We start from the raw sequence: 27,040 nt of genomic DNA, 5'->3' as shown, positions 1-27,040 counted from the left end.
CAACACCCCAACAACCACCTCCAACACTACAGCACTCACATGGCAACACCCTAACAACCACCTCCAACACTACAGCACTCACACACAGCAACACCCCACAACCACATGGAACAACAAATGAACCACTTAGAAACACCCCAGTTACCACCTAAGATACCACAGCAACCACCTGTTTTATGGGTGTGTTTACACCTGTATTTCTATGTAGATGATCTCTGTCTGGATATTTATGTTGCTGATACTCTGAGTGTAAACAGGTACTGGTGAGGGTGACTCTGAAGTGACTAAAGAGTTTGGAAAAGTATTAAAGAGTTTATTAAAGAGCTTCTCAGTGACAGAAGATGGAAATTAGCTCATTTACATCATGCACTAATGATGCTGATTAGCATGTACTCTGTCTGTCATATAAACAAAGAAGTAAAAGGTTCACCTTGTATTTCCCCAGAACTGGGTGACGAGCTCCTGTTATGAGCATGTCCTCCCCTCTCTCCAGCACACAGACCGCACAGGCCTCTCGTCCTGCACCACACAATCACAAACGGTGCAGCTTTGGGTGGGAACGGTGTGTGTATGAACCCAATGTTGTTAAAAAATGTGATACAAAGTCTGAAGTGATAACGTAATTTGTTTGTAATGATAATGTAATACCTTATTTTATTACAGTTTCACACTGATCAAGTTTAATACTTTATTACATTATGGGAATTTATCATATATTTCATAACAAATACACCGATCAGGCATAACATTATGACAACTCCTTGTTTCTACGCTCACTGTCCATTTTATCAGCTCCACTTACTATATAGGGCACTTTGTAGTTCTACAGTTACAGACTGTAGTCCATCTGTTTCTCTGATACTTTGTTACCTGTTCTTCAGCGGTCAGGACCCCCATGGACCCCACAGAGCAGTACTATTTGGGTGGAGGATCATTCTCAGCACTGCGTAACACTGACGTGGTGGTGGTGTGTTAGTGTGTGTTGCGCTGGTCTGAGTGGATCAGACACAGCAGTGCTGCTGGAGTTTTTAAAACACTGTGTCCACTCACTGCCCACTCTATAGACACTCCTACTTGTCAGTCCACCTTGTAGATGTAAAGTCAGAGACGATAGCTCATCTGCTGCTGCACAGTTTGTGTGGTCATCCTCTAGTCCTTCATCAGTGGTCACAGGACGCTGGCACAGGACGCTGGTTGGCTGGAATTCTTTTGGTTGGTGGACTATTCTCAGTCCAGCAGTGACACTGAGGTGTTTAAAACTCCAGCAGTCACTGCTGTGTCTGATCCACTCAGACCAGCGCAACACACACTACACACTACCACCACGTCAGTATTACTGCAGTGCTCAGAATGATCCAACCACACTAAATAGTACCTGCTCTGTGAGGGTCCATGGGGGTCCCATTATATCACCCATTTAAAAAAAATGATCAACTAAATTCCCAATAATATAATATGTTAATATTTTTAATCATAATGTAATATATTATCAGTTTAGACATTGTGTACATATTATGAGTATCATTATTGGGTTTTATTACATTTTTGACCAAGTTAACTGTAAAATATTGTTACATTTCTGGGCAATATTACATTATTGGGAAATTATTACAATGTTGGGTTCTACAACTGTGTTTTAACACATTATGATGGACGCGATTTTATTACCACAGTGCAGCAAAGATGGTTAGCATTAATGTTAGTTAGCTAACTTCAGCCAAACAGCTCACTGACCACCAGTGCAACAAAAACTGAATTCAAAATTAAATAACAATAACAACACGGTAACGTAACCTAATACTAGCGAGTAATTTAGATAAACAACTTCGTCTTTTTTAATGGACGTAACCATGGAATAACGTGTGATAGTAACCATGGCAACAGATGCAGAATAGCACAGAAATGGAATCAAAGTGACCATGGAAATGGGAATAGCATTACCACGGAAACAAGCGTAACAACTGTGAAAATGGCTGTAGTGTAGCCATGGAAAAGTGAGTAATGTAACCATGGAAACAGATGTATGTGTAAAGGAAAAGGGTGTAATGTGAGCATGGGAAACAAGTGTAGCATAACCATGGAAACGGTTGTAGCATAACCATGGAAACGAGTGTAGCATAACCATGGAAACGGTTGTAGCATAACCATGGAAACGGTTGTAGCATAACCATGGAATGAGTGTAGCATAACCATGGAAACGAGTGTACCAGCAACCATACACATGGATGAAAATGAAAGTTGGGCACCATGGAAATGCATGTAGCGTAACCATGGAAACTGTGCAGGTAACATGGAAATGGGTGGAGCCACCATCAGCTGACCCATATTATAGTGTGGCAGCAGCGCTGTACGTGGCGTTAAGACAAACTCACCTCCAAGCAGCCAACGCAGTGATGCTGGCCAGAATGGACGTTTTGGTCACTTTGCCACCAAACGCCCCACCAATCCGTTTAACATGGCAAGACACGCGATTGGACGGAATACCCAACGTCTCTGCTATAGCCTCCTACAGAGAAGATCAAAGCAATGATAACACAGGCGTTACTGCTGTGAACATCCTGGTTATATTTTAGATGCTGTGCTCAGAGTGGACAACTACAAAACAATATCTGGACAACAGCGGCCCTGTCTTCAGAAACTGACCAATGATGAATGGAGTAGAGACTGATAACTGTACAGATAGATAACAGTCTGTGACTGTAGACCAACACAGAGGATATAAGATAGGTGTTTCTAATAAAGTGGCCAGTTAGTGGAAGCACAAGGGAGGAGTTCTAATAAGTGGCCAGTTATTGGAAGCACAAGGTGGGTGTTTCCAATAAAGTGGCCAGTTATTGGACGTACAAGGCAAATGTTTCTAATAAAGTGGCCAGTGATCAGTGGTTTTGTGGGTGTAACTGGACGTACGTAGGAACTGTGTACCTGGACCATTGCTGGGTGCTGAGTGGACACATAACTTCATCTCCTTTTCCTCCCCTAGTGGAATGACCAGCATGCTTTGCGTTTTCCATGTAGAAATGCTCCTGACCCCCCAGACGGATCTCTCCTGCGAGACACACAGAATCTTCAGGCTTAAAGTTTGAAAAATATTCTCTTTGAAAGTTCATTCTAGACATTTTTTACCTGTTTTAAATAATTTTATGGCGTGAAAATGTTTTATACCATTAGCAGACAAATTATGTTAAACAAATGACTAAGAGCCAACTAGAAATAGCTTAATCTAAAAATGTTCTTACAATGATCTGAAAATGAGAAATCTTTCATATAAATTGTGTAGACTTGGTTTTTTCGGTATACTATTCCTTTAATATTTACTAATGAACGTGTTCACTGTGGTTGTAAGCATTCGACTGTGCTTTAATTTGAAACTTTAACCTTCATAACATGATCCGCCTCCTGAAAAGCTTTGGTCACGTCTCCTCTCTGAATCTCCCTCTGAGGCAGAAAGAACGAACGCTTCTCCACAGCTTCCTGCAAAAAAACGTTAAATCAGAGCATACAGGCTTTAAAATCAACCACTGAACACCTGAACGAAATCAACAACACACTGCACTCTCAGTCTTTAGAAGCTTAGAGTTATTACTGTCACTGTAATAATTACAACACAGCTACAAAATGAATTATCAACACAATTCAATACTTCTACATGGACAAAATCCAGCACTGCTTTACATTTATTTAAAAGGTCTAGAAAAGACAAAAACATGTAAACTGAATGTAACTGACTGCATGAAACACCATGTATCTAAACATTTTCTTAAATAATTAAAATTAAAAGTAATAACTTTTGCATTCTAAGGGTTAATATTCAAATCAAACTAAAGAAATTCAATAAAGCAGAGCATCAAACGATTATTTCACATTATCTTCGGCTTTTCACTCTTCTCGTTTGACCACAGTCTGACCACCGACCTCTACAGTGAAGATTCGGTCCGGTAGGTCCTCATAGTTGACCTTCAGCGCTGCAGCCGCTAGTTTGGCGTGCTGCTTTGTATCCGCGACGACCGCACAAACCATCTGACCCACGCAGGTCACCTGAGGACAGGCAGGAGACACACATACAGCAGGAGTGACCGCTACTCAACCGGATTCACGGGAATATACAGCACTGCATGCATGGTAACACTTTACATTAAGGGTCGTGAATTAATTGATAAATATATGCTTAAATACTCATTATTCATATGCTAATTAACTGCTCATTAAGCATTCATTAACGATTAAGTGCTGAGTACACAGCTAACTGACAATTTAGTCTGGTATTAGTTTATAGCACGTCTCCTCAATAACTGTGTAATAACTGCTGCTTATTACTCTGATAATGAACTGATGAGTACCAGAGACATTATAAAGGAGGAGGAGACGGTCGCTGGTTAAAATATGAATATCAAAGCTCATAAGGCCAGTCATGGTGTCTGTTTGCAGGGAAAGTCCCGCCCCTTCAAATAAAAAGAGCCAATCAGCTTGCTGGTTACCCCGCAAGGAGGGAAACCCCCTTCCCCACCCCCACCATTGTAGAGATTTAGCTAGAACAACCCCTAAAAATTTCAAATCTGCTTTCAAAACAATAATCTGACCTTCAGTTTCAAGTGTTTAGGCCTCTCCCCACTCAAAGAGAGAGGAGTCTGGTCTTGAACAGCTGGAAATAACTACCCGGCGGCGTTGCCAATATGGCCGCCGAGTGAACAGGCTGTCCTATATGGACTATTGGTACTGAGTTAATCTTGTTAATTGTCTGTTAATTAATATACAGATTTATTGTTATTGATTAATTGCTACTTTGTGTCCCTCATAGTTAATTGATTTTTTGTATTACTAATTACACTGTAAACTCATGATTAAGACGACAATTTACTGATATCTTAATCTCTCTCTCTGTTTTTCATGTGATTTCCCCTCAAGGAAAGTATATTTACATTATTAATTAGTGTTTATTCTAAATGATTCTACACAATAAACTGAACAGGTTCAGTTTTATGTTAAACTACAAGTCCTTCATACTTGCACATCTCATCCAATGACACGTTGTTTAGTATCGCTCCAAAAAGAACCCTTATGGCACCTTAACATTGAAGAATTTTATTCTGTTGCTTATAAAGGCAACTGTGTCCACACGTCTCTGAATCAGCAGCCTGTGTTTTAGGCCTGACCAGTATGTCCACTTACGTTTCTACAGTGGAGTGTGAATAGAGTGTGAAGATCATCAGTTTCTTGAAGGACACAAAGTGTTAATTTATGGTTTAGTACTATGAAGTCAATAGTAATTAATGACAAAAATGCAATAACATCTCTGAGGACAGTGAAGCAGCTCAATATGTGAAGGTTCAAGAAAATTGTCTAGTCAAGCCCAAGAAACGTGTTTCATTCAACATCGGGAGAAAATGTTATAATTGATCAGTAGATTAATTAAGAGATTATTAACAGGAAAAGTACCAGTTTTAGTTTTCATGTTACTTATTGATGTGAGTAAACACACCGATCAGTTCTGCAGCAGTGTAATAAGCTGTGAACTAGTAACAAACTAAACTATCATTAACTAATGAGCAGTTAATTAACATTAGTAATGAGTATTTAAATTAATTAATAAATTAAGTTATGAAAGTATGCAGTTTTTGCTCAGGGGAAAATGTGATTTTTCTCTCTCAGTGTTCTGATAAACGGTTCTACCTCGCCTAGAGCCAGAATCTCCTCGTCGATCCCAGCGAAGGACCTGAACTTCTTGCCTGGAATATCATCAGTGGTGAAGACGTCCACGACGCCGGGCATGCTCAGAGCTCCGCTCACGTCAATGTGGCTAACAAAACAAAAACAGACAACGTTCACTTACAGCTCATACGGTTCAAATGTTTCCATCTGCATATTAATAATAGCTGTTATTAGCAATAATAACTTAATAGTTATTTTAATAATATATAAGATATAAAAGATATTTTTACTTTTATTTTGCTCAATTTTATAAATATCCTACATTTTTCTTCCGACAGGGTCCACTCACAGCCTGAGATGTTGTTTTATTGAACCAAAAGCAGTCATTATTTTTACATTACTTCTCTTTATCCCGCACAGTTAAACAGGCTGTTTTTGTTACTGTGACTTTAAGACTGATATATGTAAATAAGCTCTGTTATGATTGGCTGTGCCTCATACAAAAGCAGTCTGGACTGAAACAATTCTCATACCTTCAGTGTGAGTGGGCGGGGCTAACCTGCTGAAGGCTGAATACAGGTGGATATATGTAATTGTGGTTATGTGACACAAAAACAGTGAATTCAAAACAGTTTAGTTTCAATATATGGACTGTGAAAGGGGCGCGGCGAGGACTTTGAGTGGCCAGGTAAGACCCAAAGATTTTACTAGGGGGCGCACTGCTAAGAGAAAAGCTGAATAAAAGAGGGCTGCTGTATTAAAATGACATTTAAAAGTGATGCATTGTTTTTACTCTGTACACACCTAAATTGTAAAGTACACCATACATAAAAGAATAAACATCTTGGGAACATTGCTACTTTCATTTTTTCCCAGAAGGCCAGTGTTTTGCCATTATAAAAAGGGGTCCGTTGTGATCATATTACTTTCAGAAGCTTTGCAATCCAGTTTTGAGCTGCACTGTCTTTGTGGAGACTTTGTAAAATAAATCTACGATGACAAATCCAGCACTGAATGTCTTCTGAGATTTTGTTTTCATTTCTCTGTGTTGAAAAGAGTTATTGTCATTAGCATGGCTGTTAGCTGTCCAGTGGTGCCTTGGGTCGAGTCTGTCGACAAATCAGAGGCTGGGTTCCTGACTCGTCAACCAATCAGTGGCTGTGTTTCTGACTTGTCCACCAATCAGAGGCTGTGTTCCTGACTTGTCGACAGTACAAAGCTACCCTTCTGGGCAAAATGAAAGTACGTCTCCAGCATGCAGCGTTCACAAATATTCATTCTTTTATCTACGACATCCTTTGATGTTGCATACGACCAGTTTCTAGACTTCCGATCAGAATTCCGGGCTGTCCTCGCTAATGTGATGTAACGTGTAGTGTGTTGGTGAGGTATGTTTACGTGATTTTGGCGTGCGCTCTGGTGCTGGTGACCACAGACATGAAGAGCTCTCCCTGCGTGTGTGGAAAATCATCACAGTACACAGCCTCTCCTGTGGCGTGTGACAGAGCCGACTGGTGCTGAACCGCCCGGCCCACGGGGTCCTGCTCCGACTGACCACTCAGCACATCCTACACACATGAGCATGCATACGGTTACAGATGTTCACATGGATGCAAACATACACACTCACACATACCCTGATCAGCCATAACATTAAAACTAGCTTCCTGTATCTCCACTCATTGTCCACTTTATCAGCTCCACTGACCGTATAGCTTCACTCTGTAGTTCTACAGTTACAGACTGTAGTCCATCTGTTTCTCTGCATACTTTGTTACCCTGTTCTTCAGTGGTCAGGACCCCCAAAGGACCCCCATAGAGCAGGTACTATTTGGGTGGTGGGTCATTCTCAGCACTGCAGTAACACTGATGTGGTGGTAGTGTGTTAGTGTGTGTTGTGCTGGTCTGAGTGGATCAGACACAGCAGTGCTGCTGGAGTTTTTAAACACCTCAGTGTCGCTGCTGGACTGAGAATAGTCCACCAACCAAAAACACAGCACATTTGTTTACTGTTTTGTTGTTTACTGTATTGGGGAGTTTATGCAAAATTAAGGCATCAAAGTCACACTAAATATTTTATGTGCATTAAATGCAACAGAATCCAGAAAAGAAGCACTGAGCTGCCCTGCTTTTATAAATGTATATACTGTTATATATTTATATATTGCAACACTTATTTACTGTACCTCACTGTAAACATCGGCTGAGTTATGCCTTTACATTAATGGATGATCCATTTTTTTCCCTCCCATTCATCACTATCAAAGTATTTTTCCAAAATATGTAGCAACAGGGAGATCAGAGATGCCAGTTCATTGTAGTGGCAAGCAATGGATCAAAACCTGTGACAGTAAAGGGCAAAAAAACTGATATATTGAATATACATCAGAAAATACATGGCACAGTTCTGGGTTAATGATGGTTGTTTTTGTTTCTTTTTTCCTATTGATTTACAAGCCACTTGATTTTTGACAACACGGTCAATCTAACTGCAGGTGTACATTTTCATCTAGTTGTACATTTCGGGTGCTGTATGTAGGTTTCTGTAAACTGTGCCATTCAGTACCTGGAACTCGTGGTAGCTGGGCTGGATGATGTTGGGCAGATGCTCCACAGCACTGAGCTGCTCTGAGGGAATCTCCCCCTCGCTCACATTCTGACAACACAGTTATATAGTCAGATATATGATATGCAGCATTATATATGTGATTTACAGTATGCAGCATTAAAATAAAAACAACAATGACACAAATTACTACTAAGATGAAAATAATTTCAATCTGCATGTCTTCAAGCCTAAAACTATTTTTTCTATAAAGAATAAAAAAAAAAAGAAATAGAGAAACAAAATATGACAGAATTAACTGAAAAAGATAAATATTCTAAAAAACTCAAAGATCAATAAGTACTGCCAAATCCAGACTGAACCAGGTGAGCGGGGAGGGGGTCAGGTGAGAGGGGGCAGTGTCAGATGAGTGGGGCAGAACCAGGTAAGGGAGACAAGATCAGGTGAGAAGGGCCAGGGTCAGATGGGTGGGGTGGGACCAGGTATGGGGGACGAGATCAGGTGAGTTGGGGTGGAGCCTGATGAGCAGGACAGAACCAGGTAAGGTAGATGAGATCAGGTGAGTGGGGGTGGAGCCTTATGAGCAGGGTAGAACCATGTAAGGGAGACCAGATCATGTGACTGGGGGTGGGGCCAGATGAGTCAGGTGGGACCAGGTAAATGAAACATAAGCATTTGAGTTGGCAGAGCCAGGTGTGCAGGGGCTGGAATACATGAGCAGAACATGGCCAGGTGTGCAGGAAGAGCCTAGGTGAGCAGAGTGGGACGAGGTAAGAGAGACAAGATCTGATGAGTGGGGGCGCGGCCAGGTGACCAGGGCAGGACCAGGTCAGTAGTATGGGACCAGGTGACAGAAGGAGGGCGTACCGTGTCTTTGAGGTGCTGCAGGACATGCAGGTAGAACCTGAAGAACAGGCTGAGGGTCAAAGACCTGCGGAACATCACTTTACCCCCCGGAGCAGAAGCCCCTAGAGTGACCTCATCAACGAGAGCCCTGTACGCGTCACTCAACGTCGACTCGTTCCACGGCCTGCCACAAAAATACACAAATAAACACCAAACAAAATATCAGAAAACGAAACAATAAAGACATCAGAGTAAAAGTCCCCCTTGTACCTGTGAACGCTGCGCATACCTGCTTCAAATACACAACACATCTACACGACTGTATTACTATGAAGTCATTAATGTTAAGCCTATTATTCTGTTATCATTTTAGTGAAAGTTTCTCAGAGCTCAGTAAAAACCGGTTTAAGTGGTGGATAACTCTGCTACCTGCCGATGACCTGCTGGACGGTCTTCTCTGCGCTGACCGTGCAGGGTCCCACTCCTCCGTAATAAACACTCATCTCCTTCACTACATTTGAACCCTCTTTAAACCACACGCGCATCCCAGCGTTCACAGTGGCCAGAGCGTTCTCCTTACGGGGAGCGTGACGGAACGCCCGAATGACCTCTCCCTGCAGGAGGAGAGAAAGGGTCATCCTAAACAAATTAGCATGCATGCATGACTCCTTAAAAATGAAGGTTCCTAAATGGTTCTTGGCAAAGACAGATAGTTTATATATACATGTATTTCACCAATAAAGCGATTCTGATTCTGATTATTTACAGTAGAAATATCACCTTTCTGGACACTGGGATGAAAACGGACAGCACAATCTCGTCTGGTTTCAGAATCGTCTTTCCAAAACCAACAAAGAAATCCTTATTCAGAGGAACTTCCCGTTTTCCCTCTGAAATCACACACAAAAGATCTACATTACCTGGGAGTGATGCATTATAACAGAGTAATAAACGGAATAAATATCATTTGATTAGCATAAAAGCATCAAACTCCACAAATCCGCATGAACGACACTACAGTGAAGGATTCAAAGGAACACAAAAACATTCCGTCTCTGTCCGAACAAAATCTCCAAAAATGGAGAAGGAAAAAACATTAAGACTAAAGTTTCTAAAGGAAATGAATGCAAAAAAAGTTATTTTTGTAAACATGCTCTGTTACGCTGCTCCATTTTTTCTAAAACATAAAGTGAATCTGACGTTTGCAAAGTATGTAAATAATTAAAAAAAGAAAAAATGGAGACAGAAGGTTTTGCCCCATAGCAACAATATATTAATTGTGTTCTTGTTTGTCTGTCATTATATGCTCTATGATCTAATATCATCAGTTATACATGAAAAACGTCACCACATTAAACAGTCAGCATTGTTCTCTTATCTTACATTGTCTTATGTCAATACTTGCTTTATAATAAATAGTCATCTTTCAGATGCTGATGTGTTCATAAATACTCAAGTATTGCTTATTAAACACATTATGCAGTGCTTATGCATGTTATGAAGTGCTCATGTAAGCAGGCTTCAGATAAAATGTCACTGAAATAAGCAACATATGGGGCACATTGTGTATAATAAAGTACATAACTAAATCAAATAAACTGGGAAACAACTGTGAGTGCTTTATTCACCTCTGGACAGCAGCACTACGGAGCATCTTCCAGCAGCTAGAACAGGGTTCAGATCTGAGTTTGGATACGCGCTCGCAATGTTACCACCCAGAGTCTGTAAACACAAACACAAACACAAACACAAACTCATGAACATGTGAACTTAAGTAACTGTAATATTTATAGGAATTTATTAGCAGCAGAGTTGCCAGTATAATACTGCATATTCAAAGTAAATATTTTAGAGTAATAAACTGAATATTGCATTTACAGTTGTTTACTGTTAATTTACAGTACTTCAGTGCCTCAGAAGGCAGCGATATGATTAACATACCTGCAACTGAATCACGTTTGAGATGCACTTGGGTTAGTCTTAAGCATGTCAAACTGTTGGATTATATACAACCCCATTTCCAAAAAAGTTGGGATGCTGTGCAGAATGCGAATACAAATAGAATACAATGATGTGCAAATCATGTGAACCATATTTTTAAAGGAAAACACTACAATGCTGCTGTAATACATGCAGAATGTGGTTTTACATTGTCTTGCTGAAATAATCAAGGCCCTGAAAAAAACGTTGTCCGGATGGCAGCATATGTTGCCAAAACATGTATAAATCGTTCAGCATTAATGGTGCCTTCACAGATGTGCATGTCACCCATGTCATGTGCACTAATGCCCCCCTATACCATCATGAATGCTGGCTTTTGAACTGTGCACTGATAACAAGCTGAGTGGTCTTTAGCCCGGAGGACACAGTGTCCATGATTTCCAAAAAGAATTTCAAATGTTGATTTGTCGGACCACAGGACACTTTTCCACTTCACCTCTGTCCATTTAAAATGAGCTCAGGCCCAGAGAAGGTGGCAGCATTTCTGGATCCTGTTTATATTTGGTTTCTTCTTTTTAGAGTTTTAACCAGCATTTGTGGATGCAGCGATGAACTGTTTTCACAGACAGTGTTTTTCAGAAGTGTTTCTGAGCCCATGCAGTGATTTCCACTACAGAATCATGTCTGTTTTTAATGCAGTGCTGCCTGAGGGCCCAAAGATCACGGCCAGCAAATTCTGGTTTTTGGCCTTTTCCCTTACATACAGAGATTTCTCCAGATTCTCTGAATCTTTTAATGTTATGTACTGTAGATGATGAAAAGCAAAAGTTTTTGCTATTTTATGTTGAGAAACGTTACTTTTGAATTGTTGCACTATTTGATCGTGCAGTTTTTCACAGAGTGGTGAACCCCTCCTCATCTTTACTTCTAAAAGATTCAGTCGTGGGTTGGAGGTTAGGGAACCAGCCTTGTGACCGGAAGGTCGCTGGTTCAATCCCCTCAGCTGACAGTATGTGACTGAAGTGCCCTTGAGCAAGGCACCTAACCTCCAACTGCTCCCCGGGCGCCGTGGATAGGGCTGCCCACCGCTCCGGGCAAATGTGCTCACTGTTCACTAGTGTGCATGTATGTGGGTGTTTCACTGCACGGATGGGTTAAAGGCGGAGGTCTAATTCCAGTGTGTTCAAACACAGTTGGCTAAAGGTTCAATTCAATTTTTATACACAATCATGTTACTGACCTGTTGCCAATCAACCACCAGGTGTTTTATTTTAGCATTACACAACTTTACCAGCCTTTTGTTGCCCCCGTCCCAACTTTTTTGGAACGTGTTGTTGGCATCAAATTCAAATATTTTTCAAAAAACAATAAAATTTCTCAGTTTTGACAGTGGATATGTTGTGTTTGTACTATTTTCAATTAAATATAGGGTTTAAATTATTTGCACATCATTGCATTTTGTTTTTATTTACATTTTGCACAGCGTTCCAACTTTTTTGAAAATGGTGTTGTATAAAATATTTTTTTAGATATATAATCCAATAAAATGTTATAAATATCACTACTTATAAGCTAGTTAGATTAGATAGAATTAGTATCGGTATCGGTACTCAGTATTGGCCGATACTCAAGGATCAGTTATCGGTATTGGAAGAGAAACAGTGGTACTGGTGCATCACTACTGGTCACACACTAATGCTATTCTGTTGTTGTGTTGGGTCGTTATCACAGTGTAAGGGATTCTAATGGCGTTCTGGGACTGATTCCAGATGCGTTTGGTTTCCTAATGAGATCTAAAGGTGTCTAACAGGAATCTAGCGGTCTCAGTGGTAACCACTCAGCAGGGAAATTAAATAAATGAAGGGTGGTCTCTGCCTTGTGGACTCTACTGTATGCGTATATATGAAAGAGACTCACAGCTACGTTGCGGATCTGCTCTCCTGCGACGCGGCTCAGCTGCTCCAGCAGTGCTGCGTGTGTCTGTGTGTGTTCAGCAGGGAGAGAACACACACACTTCTCCAACACACTCTGCACGGTGGACAGACTACAGCCCGCTCCAATACACACACCTACAACACACACACACACACACACACACACACACACAGAGTCAGACACACAGAGTCAGGCATTGATACGGGATGTGGGGGGAGGGGGTCTGAGGGGCTGCAGCACCTCCAGATTCCAGGATGGGTTTACTGCAACTACCAAAACAACAACAACAACAACAACAATAATAATAATAATAATAATAATTTTCTACATGATGTTCAAAATCTGCTGTAGCTGTGCACAGTTTAAACCTGCACTATGCAAGTGCTGGGGATTTGGAGACCCCTCTGGAGGAAATGTGTAATTGCACATTGTGTGGCAAAACAACATGAGTTTCGCTTTAGACCCCTTCCCCGATCGAAAGAGAACTCAGGACCCTCACAGAGCAGGTACTAATGGGTGATGGATCATTCTCAGCACTGCAGTAACACTGACGTGGTGGTGGTGTGTTAGTGTGTGTTGTGCTGGTGCAAGTGGATCAGACACAGCAGTGCTGCTGGAGTTTTTAAACAGTGTCCACTCACTGTCCACTCTATTAGACACTCCTACCTTGTCTGTCCACCTTGTAGATGTAAAGTCAGAGACGATAGCTCATCTGCTGCTGCACAGTTTGTGTTGGTCATCCTCTCGTCCTTCATCAGTGGTCACAGGACGCTGCCCACAGGACGCTGTTAGCTGGATGTTTTTGGTTCTCAGTCCAGCAGTGACACTGAGGTGTTTAAAAACTCCAGCAGCACTGCTGTGTCTAAACCACTCAGACCAGCACAACACACACTAACACACCACCACTACGTCACCACGTACCTGCTCTGTGAGGGTCCTGTGGGGGTCCTGACCACTGAAGAACAGGGTAACAGAGTATGCAGAGAAACAGATGGACTACAGTCTGTAACTGTAGAACTACAGAGTGAAACTTTATGGTCAGTGGAGCTGATAAAGTGGACAGCGCCAACTCAAAACGCCTTCCCGCCTCTCTTACTGTTCTGGACACTTACCTTCCGGTTTCTCTGTGACCTCAAACAGCTCCCGCACACGAAAGGCCGATATTATTATGGGATGGACGACTCCTTTAAACTTTATGTCCAGCCCTGATAAAAACATCAGACAATAAAATCAGGACAGCAGATCAATCACTTCATCAACAAACAACAGTGAAGTGCACAGTTTCACTCACACTAACATTTACACTTCTCACATTTCAGACTTAAAGTGAGGCAGCGTTGCCAGGTGTCCAGTTTTGGACCGGACAGTCTGGTTTAAAGGATGTTAAAACGCACACGACTAAATAACAGTGATCATGTGGGTAGGAGTTTACAATTAGTCTCAAACTGCATGTACTTTAATAAATATCACATCAAATTAGCAAAAGTTAATGCGCATTTTGTTTTATTTTCCTTCCAACATCTTAAACTCAGCAAGTCAATCAAAAATATACAGAAAAATCAATGTCATATTTAAGTGTGTTCTCTGTAGAGGATTTGGCAACATATTTTCACTTAGAAAATCATTACAAAACATTAAAACTTCTGTATATGAATGTGCTTCATTTTGATCTGTGCACCTATCAGCCATCACGAGCCATCTAGCTGTTAGCTAAAAGCTCAATGAAAGATCAGATAAGAAATAACATTTAAAAAATACCTAGATTAGTGTTGCCCATGACGATGGGGGCTTGTGGGTGTTGACTCTTCAGCTGGAGCAGCTCATCCAGAGAGACGGGGGAGATCCAGGTCATCCTCTCCCCCCGAAACGTCTGAGTGGTTCGCTCCTCCGACTCGGCCATTCTCTACACAGAATCACCCACAGATTAAATTACTACATCAAATGAAAGTGGTACCATCACAAAAGCAACTATTTTACCATCATTTATATCTGACATTGTTTATGATAGTTTTGAGAAGATTTCAGCTTTAAAATCCATTCATGGTGGAGGGATACATGATATGCAGGGTGTTGTGATGCAAAATAGTCCCTAATAAAACTTATTATTACAGATTTTCCACTATTTTACCATCATCAATATAAAACTCAGAAGACTCGTGTAGGTTCACTGGTGGTTTTGGATAGTAAATAAAATGTCTATATTTGTGTTGTAGTCATGGCGACCCCTGGTTCCTATCACCACCACTGTAAAGACATCTGAACCAATTCACACCAAACCACTCTGAATCTCTCTGTTTACAGCCCACACACTCAACTATGACAGGAATTTTCAAAAAATTGGTGGAATTCCCCTTTAACATTGCTTACAGTTCAGTGCCCAGTAAAACCTTAGCAACCACCTAGAATACCATAGCAACAGCCTAGTAACACATTACCAACCACCTGGGATAACATAACGACCTAGTAGCACCTTAGCAACCACCTGGTATGATATAACAACAGCCTAGCAACATCTTAGCAATCACCTGGAATAACATGACAATGGCGAGCAACACCTTAGAAACCAACTGAGATACCACAGCAATGGCCTAGCAATATCTTAGCAACCATCTGGGATACCATAGCAACAGCCTAACTACATCTTAGCAACCACCTGGAATAATAGAACAATATTTAATAACATCTACCATTTTGAATCACGTATCACTTTTTCAGATCTGGCCAAAGCACATTTAGCACATTTAACAAATTCTGTGCTGCTTATAACTCAATTTCAGTATAATTCAGTGTGTGAGGTGTAATCAGAGAGATTCAGAGTGGTTTGGTGTGAAATGGTTCAGATGTCTTTACAGTGGTGGTGATAGGAACCAGGGGTCGCCATGACTACAACACAAACATAGACATTTTATTTACTATCCAGAACCACCAGTGAACCTACACGAGTCTTCTGAGTTATATGGAATGTTGATGATGGAAAACAGTGGAAAATCTGGAATAATAAGTTTTCTTTGGGGACTATTTTGCCTCACAACACCCTGCATATTATGTATCCCTCCACCATGAATGGAGTTTAGATGGATGTCTGGCTCCTATCACCACCACTGTGAGCTGATTGACTACATTTGGAGAAAAACTACCTATTCCTTTAATTCTCCTCACTTTATCATGACACATTCTAAAATGTTTGAAGTCTTACTATCAGCTCTGGGGGGAAGATGAGCTCCTGTGTGGGGTCCAGAGGTAGAAACTCCTCTTTACCAGACGGCCCCGTCTGACCCTGAGAGACCAGACAAAAGAAACACTTCACTCACAAATTTAATCAATAACTTCGGCTGGACTTTCAGTTTTATGTGGCAGTGAAATATCAATGATTGGCTCATAACCAGGAAGATAATCATAAATCCACAACATTGCAGTCATAATTACTGTGAAACGTATGATATGTGCAGTTAATATCAGTAAAAAACTGAAAACAGGGCTCAAAAGCCTAAACAAAGAGTCTGAACCAAGTAATAAAACATCTAAATAGGCCACTGACCCGAGATGACCCGAAAATAATCTTACATTCTCCGCAGGTTCCAAAGGTCTGTTTCCATTGGCCGTGCAGCAGGCGCTGCCGTTCACCTGGCAACAGTTTTCACTCTGCAGAGAGAACAAACAGATTAAAGGGCCCAAAACACGAAAAACTGAATTTTGATAATTTTGTGATGCAGCATGTAAACATTGTTAAATAATCAAAATGTTCACTTCCCCGGAACATACCGTCCATTTATAGATACCAAACTGCTTTGTGTTTGTGATGTCATGAGCCAAATCATTTGCATAGGCCCGCCTCTTTGGCCTACAGTGATTTAGCCCCGCCCATTAATGCTGACGTTATAAGGAGTGTTTCAGCCCAGACTGCTTTCTGAATGAGGCACAGCCAATTAGAACATAGCCTATTTATATATATATACACTTACAGTGATATTAACAGGACACTGAGTGTGTTTACATGCACTCAATAATCTGATCATAATCAGATTTATGCAGTTATCTGATTATTCAAATGGTAATGTTAACAGCACCCTCTGATTTCTGAGATCAGAATAAATTCTATAAATCCGATTAAGAAATCTGATAAAAGGCTGGATTTTAGCTCAGTAATCAGATTTCTCAGTGTATGTGAACCCTTACTCTGATTTCTTTCAGATTTCTCAGTCTGAGCATGTGTGAAAACAGACGGCGGTACCGGAAAATAAGCGAAATAAGCAAAAACACTTTTGGAGCGACGCTGTGAAAACAACTACATGCTTGACGAAATGAAGGATTTAAATATTCTTCATCTTCTAGATGATGATTGTTCATATTTTCAGGTTAAAGTTCAGAGTTTCTGTCACGTCTTCTTCTGTGAGTTTATTGGCTGGCTGTAAAGCAGAAATCTGATGACTCTTGTAGACCCGGAGTTATATAATCATTATCTGATTACCCAAGTGCATGAAAACTCACTGAACCAGTTACTGCAGTTATCAGACTATTAACTGCCTATAAACACACTCACTGATTATTCTCTTAAAAGGGCTGCAGGAATAAAATAAAGCGAGTACTGAAATATACGCTGCACGTTTTAAACACATTCATGTATATTTTTGGGTGCTTCTGTTTTGAGGTCACACTACGTCTAACGGACATGAGAAGGGGAACGTAATGACCGCTGCCACATGACTGCACAGCTTCGGCCCATTACAGCTTCATCCTAACGTACAACACATACATTATATGTTCAGTCTGAATGATCAGATAAGAAGAGAAGAAGTGCTGCGTCACTCTGACCACTTCAGTCCATCACTAGTCACAGATTAATCAGACACCGCTGACCCTGACAGACACGGTTAACGAGTTTCACATGACTGTGGAGCTCAGAATTACGCTGAACTGAGAGACGTTCTGCCAGCTCTTATAATACCTTTATGATTATGATGATTATTATTATTACATCTAATAAAATTAATACTACTAATAAATAATACTCTTTATATGTAACTCTTTGTTGACTCCAAAGAAAATGAATAAATGAACAAATTATTTTAAACGGCCCATATCCTACATTTTTCTTGAATTTTATTTTGTTTCCTTGAGCTCCACTTTTTGTGATTTGTGTAGTTTTACGTAACAATACAGTCATAAATCATTTTTATGCTAAACGCAGCACTTTACAAAATGAATTATGACTTTATTATATTTGAAACATGCTGCGTTTCATTATTATTATGACCATTTCCAGCCTCTCCTCATCCCTTAGAATCAAATGGGCTGTTTTAAGACTGATATATGTAAATGAGCTCTGTTCTGATTGGCTGTGCCTCATTCAAAAGAGTCCAGGCTGGAACCCTCCTTATAACTTTAATGTGAGTGCACGGGGGCTAAAGAGGGGCATGTATGTAAATGGACCCTTTATTATTATTATTATTATTATTATATGCTATAAATTTTGTAGCTTGTGTAATATAAAGATAACAATAACAAAATAATAATAATAATAATAATAAAAATAAAAATAATAATTCATATTATTACAAAATAAATCAAAACAAACAAACAAAAGCTTTTTAAAATTCAGAGCGTGTAAAACTGTTTATACTGTACTAATAGATAAAAAGAGTTTGAATGACCTCAGTAAACGGCTGATCCTGCCCGTTTTAAACTGGACGCCTGTATCTGTAACTGTATTAAAGTGGTGCAGTAAGGATGAACACTGTCCTGCCCAGAGACTGAACTGGTTCTAGAGCTTCTCCCACTGTATGAAGGAACGCACAGATGAAAGAGCTGATTACCTCACAGAAGGTCCGATAGCCGTCGATAATGGGCCGATATCCTGTACACCTGCACAGGTTACCTACACAAACAAAGCAGTCTGATTAGTCAGCATTACTGCTACTGAGAGCTGATTGGTTAGCATTACTGCTACTGAGTGCTGATTGGTCAGCATTACTGCTACTGACATAATGCAGTGTGTAAGTGTATATTTTACCCCCCAGAGTCTCTCTGATCTCCTCCATGGTGGGCTTTGGTTTGTTCCTCAGCAGTGTGTACATGGACATCACCATCCCAGGAGTACAGAAGCCGCACTGAGAGCCGTTAGCCTTCGCTATACGCTCCTGAACACAGACACACACAGATACAGCACACAGAGAAACCACACGGCTACAGCTAAACTCAGACAGCTGTACAGGCAGCTCATCCAAACAAGCTAATACGGCTAACAGCCAATAGAATTTAGCCAATCAGGCCACCAATTTTGATGATGTCATCAATTTTTAGCAAAATTAATATGTTTGATAAAAACATCCTTTAAACACAACGTGCATTTAAAATAAAACCTGGAAAGTGAATTTACTGCTCCAGACTGAAATCCAATCGGAAAAACAGGACTCTTTATTTTTAACACTTGTGTTATGTTCAGATCAAAATGACCTGTTTATTATTATTATTAGAGCTAAAGTTCTGTAGATTTTAGATTAGATTTGTTGAAGCACTGTTGATGTAAGGCAGATAAAAATTACTGATCAAGAATTTAATGAGTTTAATAGTTATTTCGTCTTTAAAAAACTAGACAGATGTGCCATTCAAGACACACACACACACACACACACACACACACACACACACACACACACCCACAGTCCTATACAAATGTTTGAACACCTCTGGCTTCTTTTGTTGATTTTCTAAATGTAAATTTCAGTGCACAATTTTTAATTATTTGCTGAGTTTAATATATTGACAATTTTTGCACAGGCGACATTTTTTATGTGACATTCAGTACATATACAGTAACTGTGCATTAAAATGTGCAGAAGTGTGTTCTGTATAGGATGTGCACATAAATACACATAGCCATGTATGGAATGAACAAGGGGGCTGGATGTAAGTGCGAGCAGACTTTAATAACCAAATTTAATAACCAAATTAACATCTCCAAATTAGTAACTACAGGAGAAGGAAAAAACCTACTATACTTTTATTGTGAGTCAATGGAACCAGACTTTTTTCCAAGTCATTTTGGGCCGTTTCTTTAAGTCCATTCGTCATGAAATTTATACACAATATAAAGAACAACAGGCATTTTTAAATTATGTCAAAGATATAATAAAGAGGTTTTCTTCAGATAGCAGTGTTTTATACATATATATGTATACATATAAAACTGTAAATATAAATGGTAACTTTGCAAAAGAGCTTTTAATAGAAGTTAAAGGAGAAATGACTAATTCCAAATTGGAGCATTTTGGAGCATTTCTATTGGTCAATTCACCATAAAATTTTGACAGAATGTAAATAAACATATACACATATGTAATATAAAAGGGTATATCAGCTATTTTAAAAATAAAGTATGATTGTCATGGTAAAGCAGATGCTATGGGTCAACATGAACAGTACACCCACTGCTAAGCAGCTAACTCAACACTGTACTCTACTTATTTAGTCAATGTTGGCCCTATTTAAAAAGAACACCTGCCAAACAAAGTATTTGCTTGAAAATCCCTTTAAGACTGTGATCTGTTGTAAATGAAACCATTTGAGTCTCAGTGAACGCAGACTAATCCAGTGTCCTGCATTATAATCTGGATTACCTGTACAGGGTGTAACCTGGTTTTGGTGCTGCCGATCCCTTCGACGGTGGTTATGGCCGCTCCGTGCAGCTGGCATACGGGCATCAGACAGGCATTAACAGAGAAATGACTCCACAGTGAAGGAAACCACAGCACACTGACCGCCCCTCAGTACTTATTAAAGGGCCTGTATCACATAAAACTGATTTTCTTAGTATTTTTCCAAATCAAACACCTACACATTTACATACATCCACCTACTTAGCCTACAGCAGTTCAGCCCCGCCCACTCACGCTGAAGTTATAAGGAGCGTTTCAGCTCAGACTCTGATCTCTAAACAGTTCAATACGATTATGATTCTTTAGGAAACGATTCAGGGCATCATCCCACATTTCATCCTGACTGGAGTTCATCTGATTGTTGAAACTGTTTTTAAAAACACACTGAAAGCAGGAATGTGACTGAAACACAAGGCTGAGCAATTTGGGAAAAATATCCAGCTGGGAATTCTCTTATCAATATTGTGACAGCGATTTAAACTGTGATTATTTTCTATAATTTAAAGTGCAGGCCAGTTTTTGGCCAGTAAGACCAGCATGTCCTTTTTCTGGCTTGAGGGTTGAACACTGAACTGGCAATTAGTTGTGGTTGTGATGTCACTGCACCTGGTCTTTCTGATTGGTCTATGTCACCTACAGGCAGTTTAGTTCAATTTCTCCACTTAAAACAATGTGGTTGATGATATAGGCTATAATAAAAACTGCACTCTTCCAAACTATGAATATGCAGAGCTACAGATTTATTTACTCAACAATAAAAACAAAACACCGGGTTTTATATTTAGAAATTTTACATTTGGTAAAAAAAGGTAAATTTTGTTGAATAATTTAATAATCTGTTATAATATATTGCAAGTTTCCAAAGTCGATGCATTTGTATTCCTACCTTCATCATGATGCGTTTATATTGTTTGTATCATGTTCGAAAGTGGAGATGTTTTTATGGACAGCGATGCTCTGCTGTTTCTGCTGCTGACCAGCACATCAGCATCCAAAACACAACATATGCTGGTTTTTCTAGAAGGGCAGCGCTAGATAGCTAGCATACTAAGGATACTGTATGTGTTTGGTCTGAGGGTCGTATCTGGACAGCATTACAGTACAGGCTCCACAGCCTCCTCCTCCACAGCTGTACTTACTGCCCGTCAGCCGCACTGAACAAACGGTCAAGGACATTAAACACACACTCACAGCCTCCCTGACCTCCCACACCCACACAGGAAAACAACACATTTCAGATACATTTTTAGATTAGCATTTTTTTTAAATTGGCTCATTAAATTCATGTCACTCAATTATTTGTATGAATGATCATCTCACACAGGTAACTATTAAAAATCTATTTGTAAAAATGTATTTTAAGGTTAATAAACCAATGAAAACACAGCAGACATTGAAAGTCGACTCTTTAATACGTGAATATATATATATATATGTTTTAGAATCATACATAATCTGCCTATGTAACTTCTTTACTGCATTTTATTCATCCTCTCTTTCTCGTTTTCTATTCCTTTCTGTCTTTCCTCTCTCTGCTTGTTATTATTTCTTTCCTTTTTCCTTTCTTCTATTTTTTATCGCTCATCTCTCTTTCACTCTCTCCATCATGCTCTCTCTGCTCTCTCTCCCTTTTCTTTTTCCCCTCAATTTCTCTCTTCTCCTTTCTTCTATTTTTTATTGCTTCTTTCTCTTTCCCTCCTTCCATCATGCTCTTTTTCTTTTCTTTAATCTATTTTGTATTGCTTTTTCTCTTTCACTCATCACGCTTTCTTCTCTTTCCTTTCTTCAATACTTTTTTATCGCTCTCTCTCCATCACTCTTTTCTTTTTCCCCTCTACCTTCTATTTTTGATAGCTTTTTTCTTTCTCTCTTTCACTCTCATCACACTCTCTCTCTCTTCTCTCTTAGTTTCCCCTTCTTCTATCTACTTTTTATAGCTTTTATAGCTTTTTTCCTTCCTCTTTTTCACTCTATCCATCATGCTCTCTTCTCTTCTTTCTTCTATTTTTTATCTACTTTTTTATTGTTTTTTTCACCTTCACTCTCGTCTGTTTACTTTTTATGGACAATGATTGTACAATGCAGCGCCTAATAAAGTAACAACTGAATGTGTACATATATCTACATTACTACTCACCTCTGAGAGAGAGAGAGAGAGAGAGAGAGGCGAAGAAAAAGCCATTTACAGAGAGAAGGAAAAAATCATTATACATATATACATATACATATATATATACGTATATATATATATATACACATATATATATACACACACACACACATCACCTATTTGAAATCACCTATTTGTCTTCTTTCTTTCTTCTTTATCTTCTCTCTCTCAGAGGTCAATAGTTCACTCGGCAGTGCACTCATTCACTCATTCGGTCCATTTCTCTGAAATGACCTTAACTCTCTCCTTGCTCCAAGTCAGACCTCACAAAAAGCTCCTATGCAGGTGAAGCTGAAAGGATACAGCTCTGTCTGAGGAAGCCGAGCAGCGTGGTCTCCGGGTCTGCATCGCTCACTGTCACCTGCAGCACAGCAGAACTTACTTTAATATATTTCAGACTTTTTCTCACGTCAGAATGAGGAACCAGTGTTGGAGAAGCGCTGACCTTCCACAGCTCCACAGTGGCAGGAAATACAGACCATAATAATCAGCTAGAGCCCATTAAAGGCGTTTATATACACACAGAGCTCCTCACCTTTTTCCCATTCACATAAAAAGTCAGAACGTCGCTCTTCTGCTGCTCAGCCATGTTCTAAACTTCCAGTTGGAGCTACTTTCACCCTGCCTGGGCCCTGAGGAAGTGCAGAGAGGCCGTGTTCACAGAGAAACGCCCCCTCTGTTAAAAATAAACACCCCTTAAAGGGCCAACGCAGCCTTAAAGAGGCCTTAAAGGGTCCAACTGACTCAGTGAGATATAAGAGTAAAGGGGGATTTCAGAGGCTCCTCCTTTTATTTACACAATAAATATAAATAAAATAATAATAATACAATAAATATGTGAAGGATTTTCACACAGTTTCAACAGACGATACTGCTGTACATCATAAGTGTATTAATTACAAATACTGTATTTAATTTAATGTAATTTATGCTCTTATATGAAAAATTAATAGGGCCTAAAATGGAGCCTTGAGGAACATAAGAGGTCAACTGTGACATTTCAGTGGTTTGTATGTATCCAAAACAGTCATAACTCATTTCTACACCGCCATTTACACAACATTTTCCAACTGCTATTTTGTTACTGTTTCAAGTCATTACTGCCCAAAGAAAAGATAGCTTTCTACATAAATTTAGAAACACTCCTAAAATCTCTTGGAATAAAACCACCTTACATTGAAAATAAAGATCGTTTTTGCCCTCTACTGCAAAGTTATGATTTTGGAGGTACTTGGACAGAAACAATATGCAAACAAGCTCTGTTCTGATTGGCTGTGCCTCAAGCCAAACTGAAACACTCCTTAAAACTTAAGAATTAGTGGGCGAGGCGGACCTGCTGCAGGCCGAATAGGTGAACAAGTGTAAACGTGTTGGTTTTTTATGGAGTTAAATCAGTGTTTCTAGAATCTGAACCTGAATTCATGATACTTTTTCAGGTCTGGATATTTGGGTTGTGGCCCAATCTTTATCGGCACCTCCCCACCTTAGCGTATTTTCCAGTTTCAAGGACAGAAGCCCACCATCTCGCAGCGTCATCTCCATCCTTAAAAGTGGCCGGACTGTGGTCCACATTGTACTGAAGAATGTTAGCTGCCAAATCTGAATCAAGCAGGAGGCCATAGTTCACTTTTTCTTCAAATTTTCTGTTAAATCACATTAAATCTTAGTGTTTTCATTTCACAATTTGAGGCGGGACGGAAAATATGCATAAAAGTAAACTATGGCTTCATGAATGATGCAATATGTTTAGACGATTTACACAAATGGCTTATGTACTGTTCGCTTCCTGTATAATGTAAGCCTGCACCCCCGGGAGGAAACATTTTAAAAAGTTAAGGAACTGTTCTACCTCAATGGTTATTACATTAAGTCAATAGTCGATCATGGGAGTGGGAAACAAAGGCATGTTCGTGGTCAATCAAAGACAGACATGTTCATTTTGGGCTATTTTGATTACACTAGTAAAAAAAACTGACAAAAACAAACCAGCAACATGTTAGAGACAGAAATGTAAATAAAGCTGCTTCCATACCTGAGAAATGCTGGTGGTGGATGTAGGAAACTTGAAGTTCATTACAAGAAGAGAAGATACTTGGTTAAACCTTAAAGCAGTGAGACGAACAGAAGAGAGCGTTAGCTACATTAGTCTGATATAAGATTTTAGTTCACTTAGCATCAAGTTACCAAATCACAGCTCAGATAAAAAATAACTTACTGTTTTAACTGTAACTGCAGCTCCAGTCACTCCCTCTGATTTCTGTTTTTATCTTCCAAACTTCTGTGAGTGAAGCATCAAACTTGGTCTGTGGTGTGTGAAGCCATTAGCCTGCTAGCCAGCAAGCTAACAGCCCCACACATCACAGAACCTGGTTAGTTTCTGCTTTTCTGTCACTCCAACACCAGAAACTCGACATCTCTTGCTCAGGTTTTGAGCCTTTATAGTCCACTGTAGTCATTCTGTGGTCCTCGTTATGCCCATATTAGGAACTCCGGGTCTGAGCTCCATTTCTCTATGGCCAGAATGAATAGGGTTTTCGAAAAATCGCCTCTAGCGCCCCCTGTGTTCAATAAACGCGCTCAGAACCTGATACGGTGTGTCTTGTGAGCATTCTTCTCTCGAATACCACTGGATCCTCCGAATTACGAGGTCGTTAAAGAGCTATGATACTAATATTGCTACATGCGAGCTAAAGCTATGGCGCATCAAGATGCTACCTTATTAAAATGTTCTACCGTAGCGCATAATTACAGGTATACCCATAAATAAAACCTCTAGGTGGGATATTTTGATAGGCTAAAACTCCTTATCAAAATACTACCAGCATTAAAACTACGAGGCTGAATTTAGCTTCTTTTTCACAGCTTCCTGTTTGAATGTTCCCGTTCCACCTTAAATGGCGCAGCAGTACAGAACGTGACTGCTGCACCATTTAAGGTGGAACGGGAGAAGTCGAACAAAAAGCTGGCGAATGTCCTGAGAAAAATGTTCCCAGCATTAAAATAATAATAATGTTGTGTTTCACTGAGCATCAGGTGAAGAACAGAGAACTGCAGGGAAACCTGCTGATTCTGTTCGGACTCCTTTTCATTTCCCCTCAGGCTGAACAGGGAAATGAACACTGACAAAGCCGGATTAAGGAGGCTGCCGGTCTAATGACGTGAATTCAGAGCGCAGTAGCTTTAGCTCTCATGGAGCAATATTCATATTTCAGCTCTTTACCTCGTAACTCAGAGGATCCAGTGATGTTCGGGAGAAGAATGTTCACAGGACAGAACGCGTCGGGTTCTGAGCATTTTTATTGAACACAGGGGGCGCTAGAGGCGATTTTTGAAAACCCTATTCATTCTGGCCATAGAGAAATGGGGCTCAGACCCGGAGTTCCTAATACGGGCATGAGAGCATGGAGCCGACTACAGAAGCCGACTACAGCGGTCTGCTTGTGGTGGGTGAGGATTAGTGAGCCGGAACTGAGCCGGTATTACAGCAGAGCTATTAGCTTAGCCTGCTAACGTTAGCTTAGCTTGCGCAAACAAGTTAGCTAGTTAGCTTAGCTAACGACTCTAACGAGTGTACACACCAGTTTATTAAAAATGGAAAATAAATTCGACACAATTCCAAGTTTAAAATGGTAACTTAGCTATTAAAAAACTTAGTGTTCTTGTTTTGTGAGGGCAAACCTTCATCTGAAAGAGGCGACTCGCTAGTGGAGCTTCCGCAGCAGGTAAAGGCGAGCTGACTGACCGCAGCAAGAGATTCTCATTACCACTGTAACTCATGAAGAGTTCGACATAACTAACGAACTGCAGTGTTGGGTCTGAGCAAATGTCCGACTGAAAAACTGTTGGTGCGTCAAATCAACCAAGCATTTACTTACCAGACGCGTTTTGAAGCCTCCCGAACTTTCCAGAAGCTGCTCTTAGCGCGCGCTTCCCGCCTCTGCGGTGGAGCGTTGGTGACGACTCAGACCCCAATACGGGTAGAATCTACCCTCAATATGGGTGGGATTTACCAGAGTACGGTTATAATCTGCCTCAATACGGGTAGAATCTTCCCGAATACGGGTTGAATCTGCCTAAATATGGGTGGGATTTACCAGAGTACGGTTATAATCTGCCTCAATATGGGTGGAATCTGCCTCAATACGGGTAGAATCTGGAGTATGCGGAAATCAGACACTATATGAGCTGTTTTTCACCATAAATGACTGAGTAACTGTGCTGAATTAAGTAACATGGTTGAACACAGAGGTCATATGATTGAGAGGCACTTGTGAAATTTAC

General features: G+C 40.1%; 1 pseudogene; it reads right to left on the bottom strand.

Moving 5' to 3' along the window:
- The window catches only part of LOC118803794, a 34,348-nt pseudogene extending 10,925 nt beyond the window's left edge, over window positions 1-23,423 (bottom strand).
- Between the last annotated feature and the right edge of the window lie 3,617 nt (window positions 23,424-27,040).

This window comes from Colossoma macropomum, unplaced genomic scaffold (genome assembly GCF_904425465.1).
Source record: "Colossoma macropomum unplaced genomic scaffold, Colossoma_macropomum, whole genome shotgun sequence".
Classification (NCBI taxonomy): Eukaryota; Metazoa; Chordata; class Actinopteri; order Characiformes; family Serrasalmidae; genus Colossoma; species Colossoma macropomum.
This window is presented reverse-complemented; position numbering and strand designations above follow the sequence as displayed.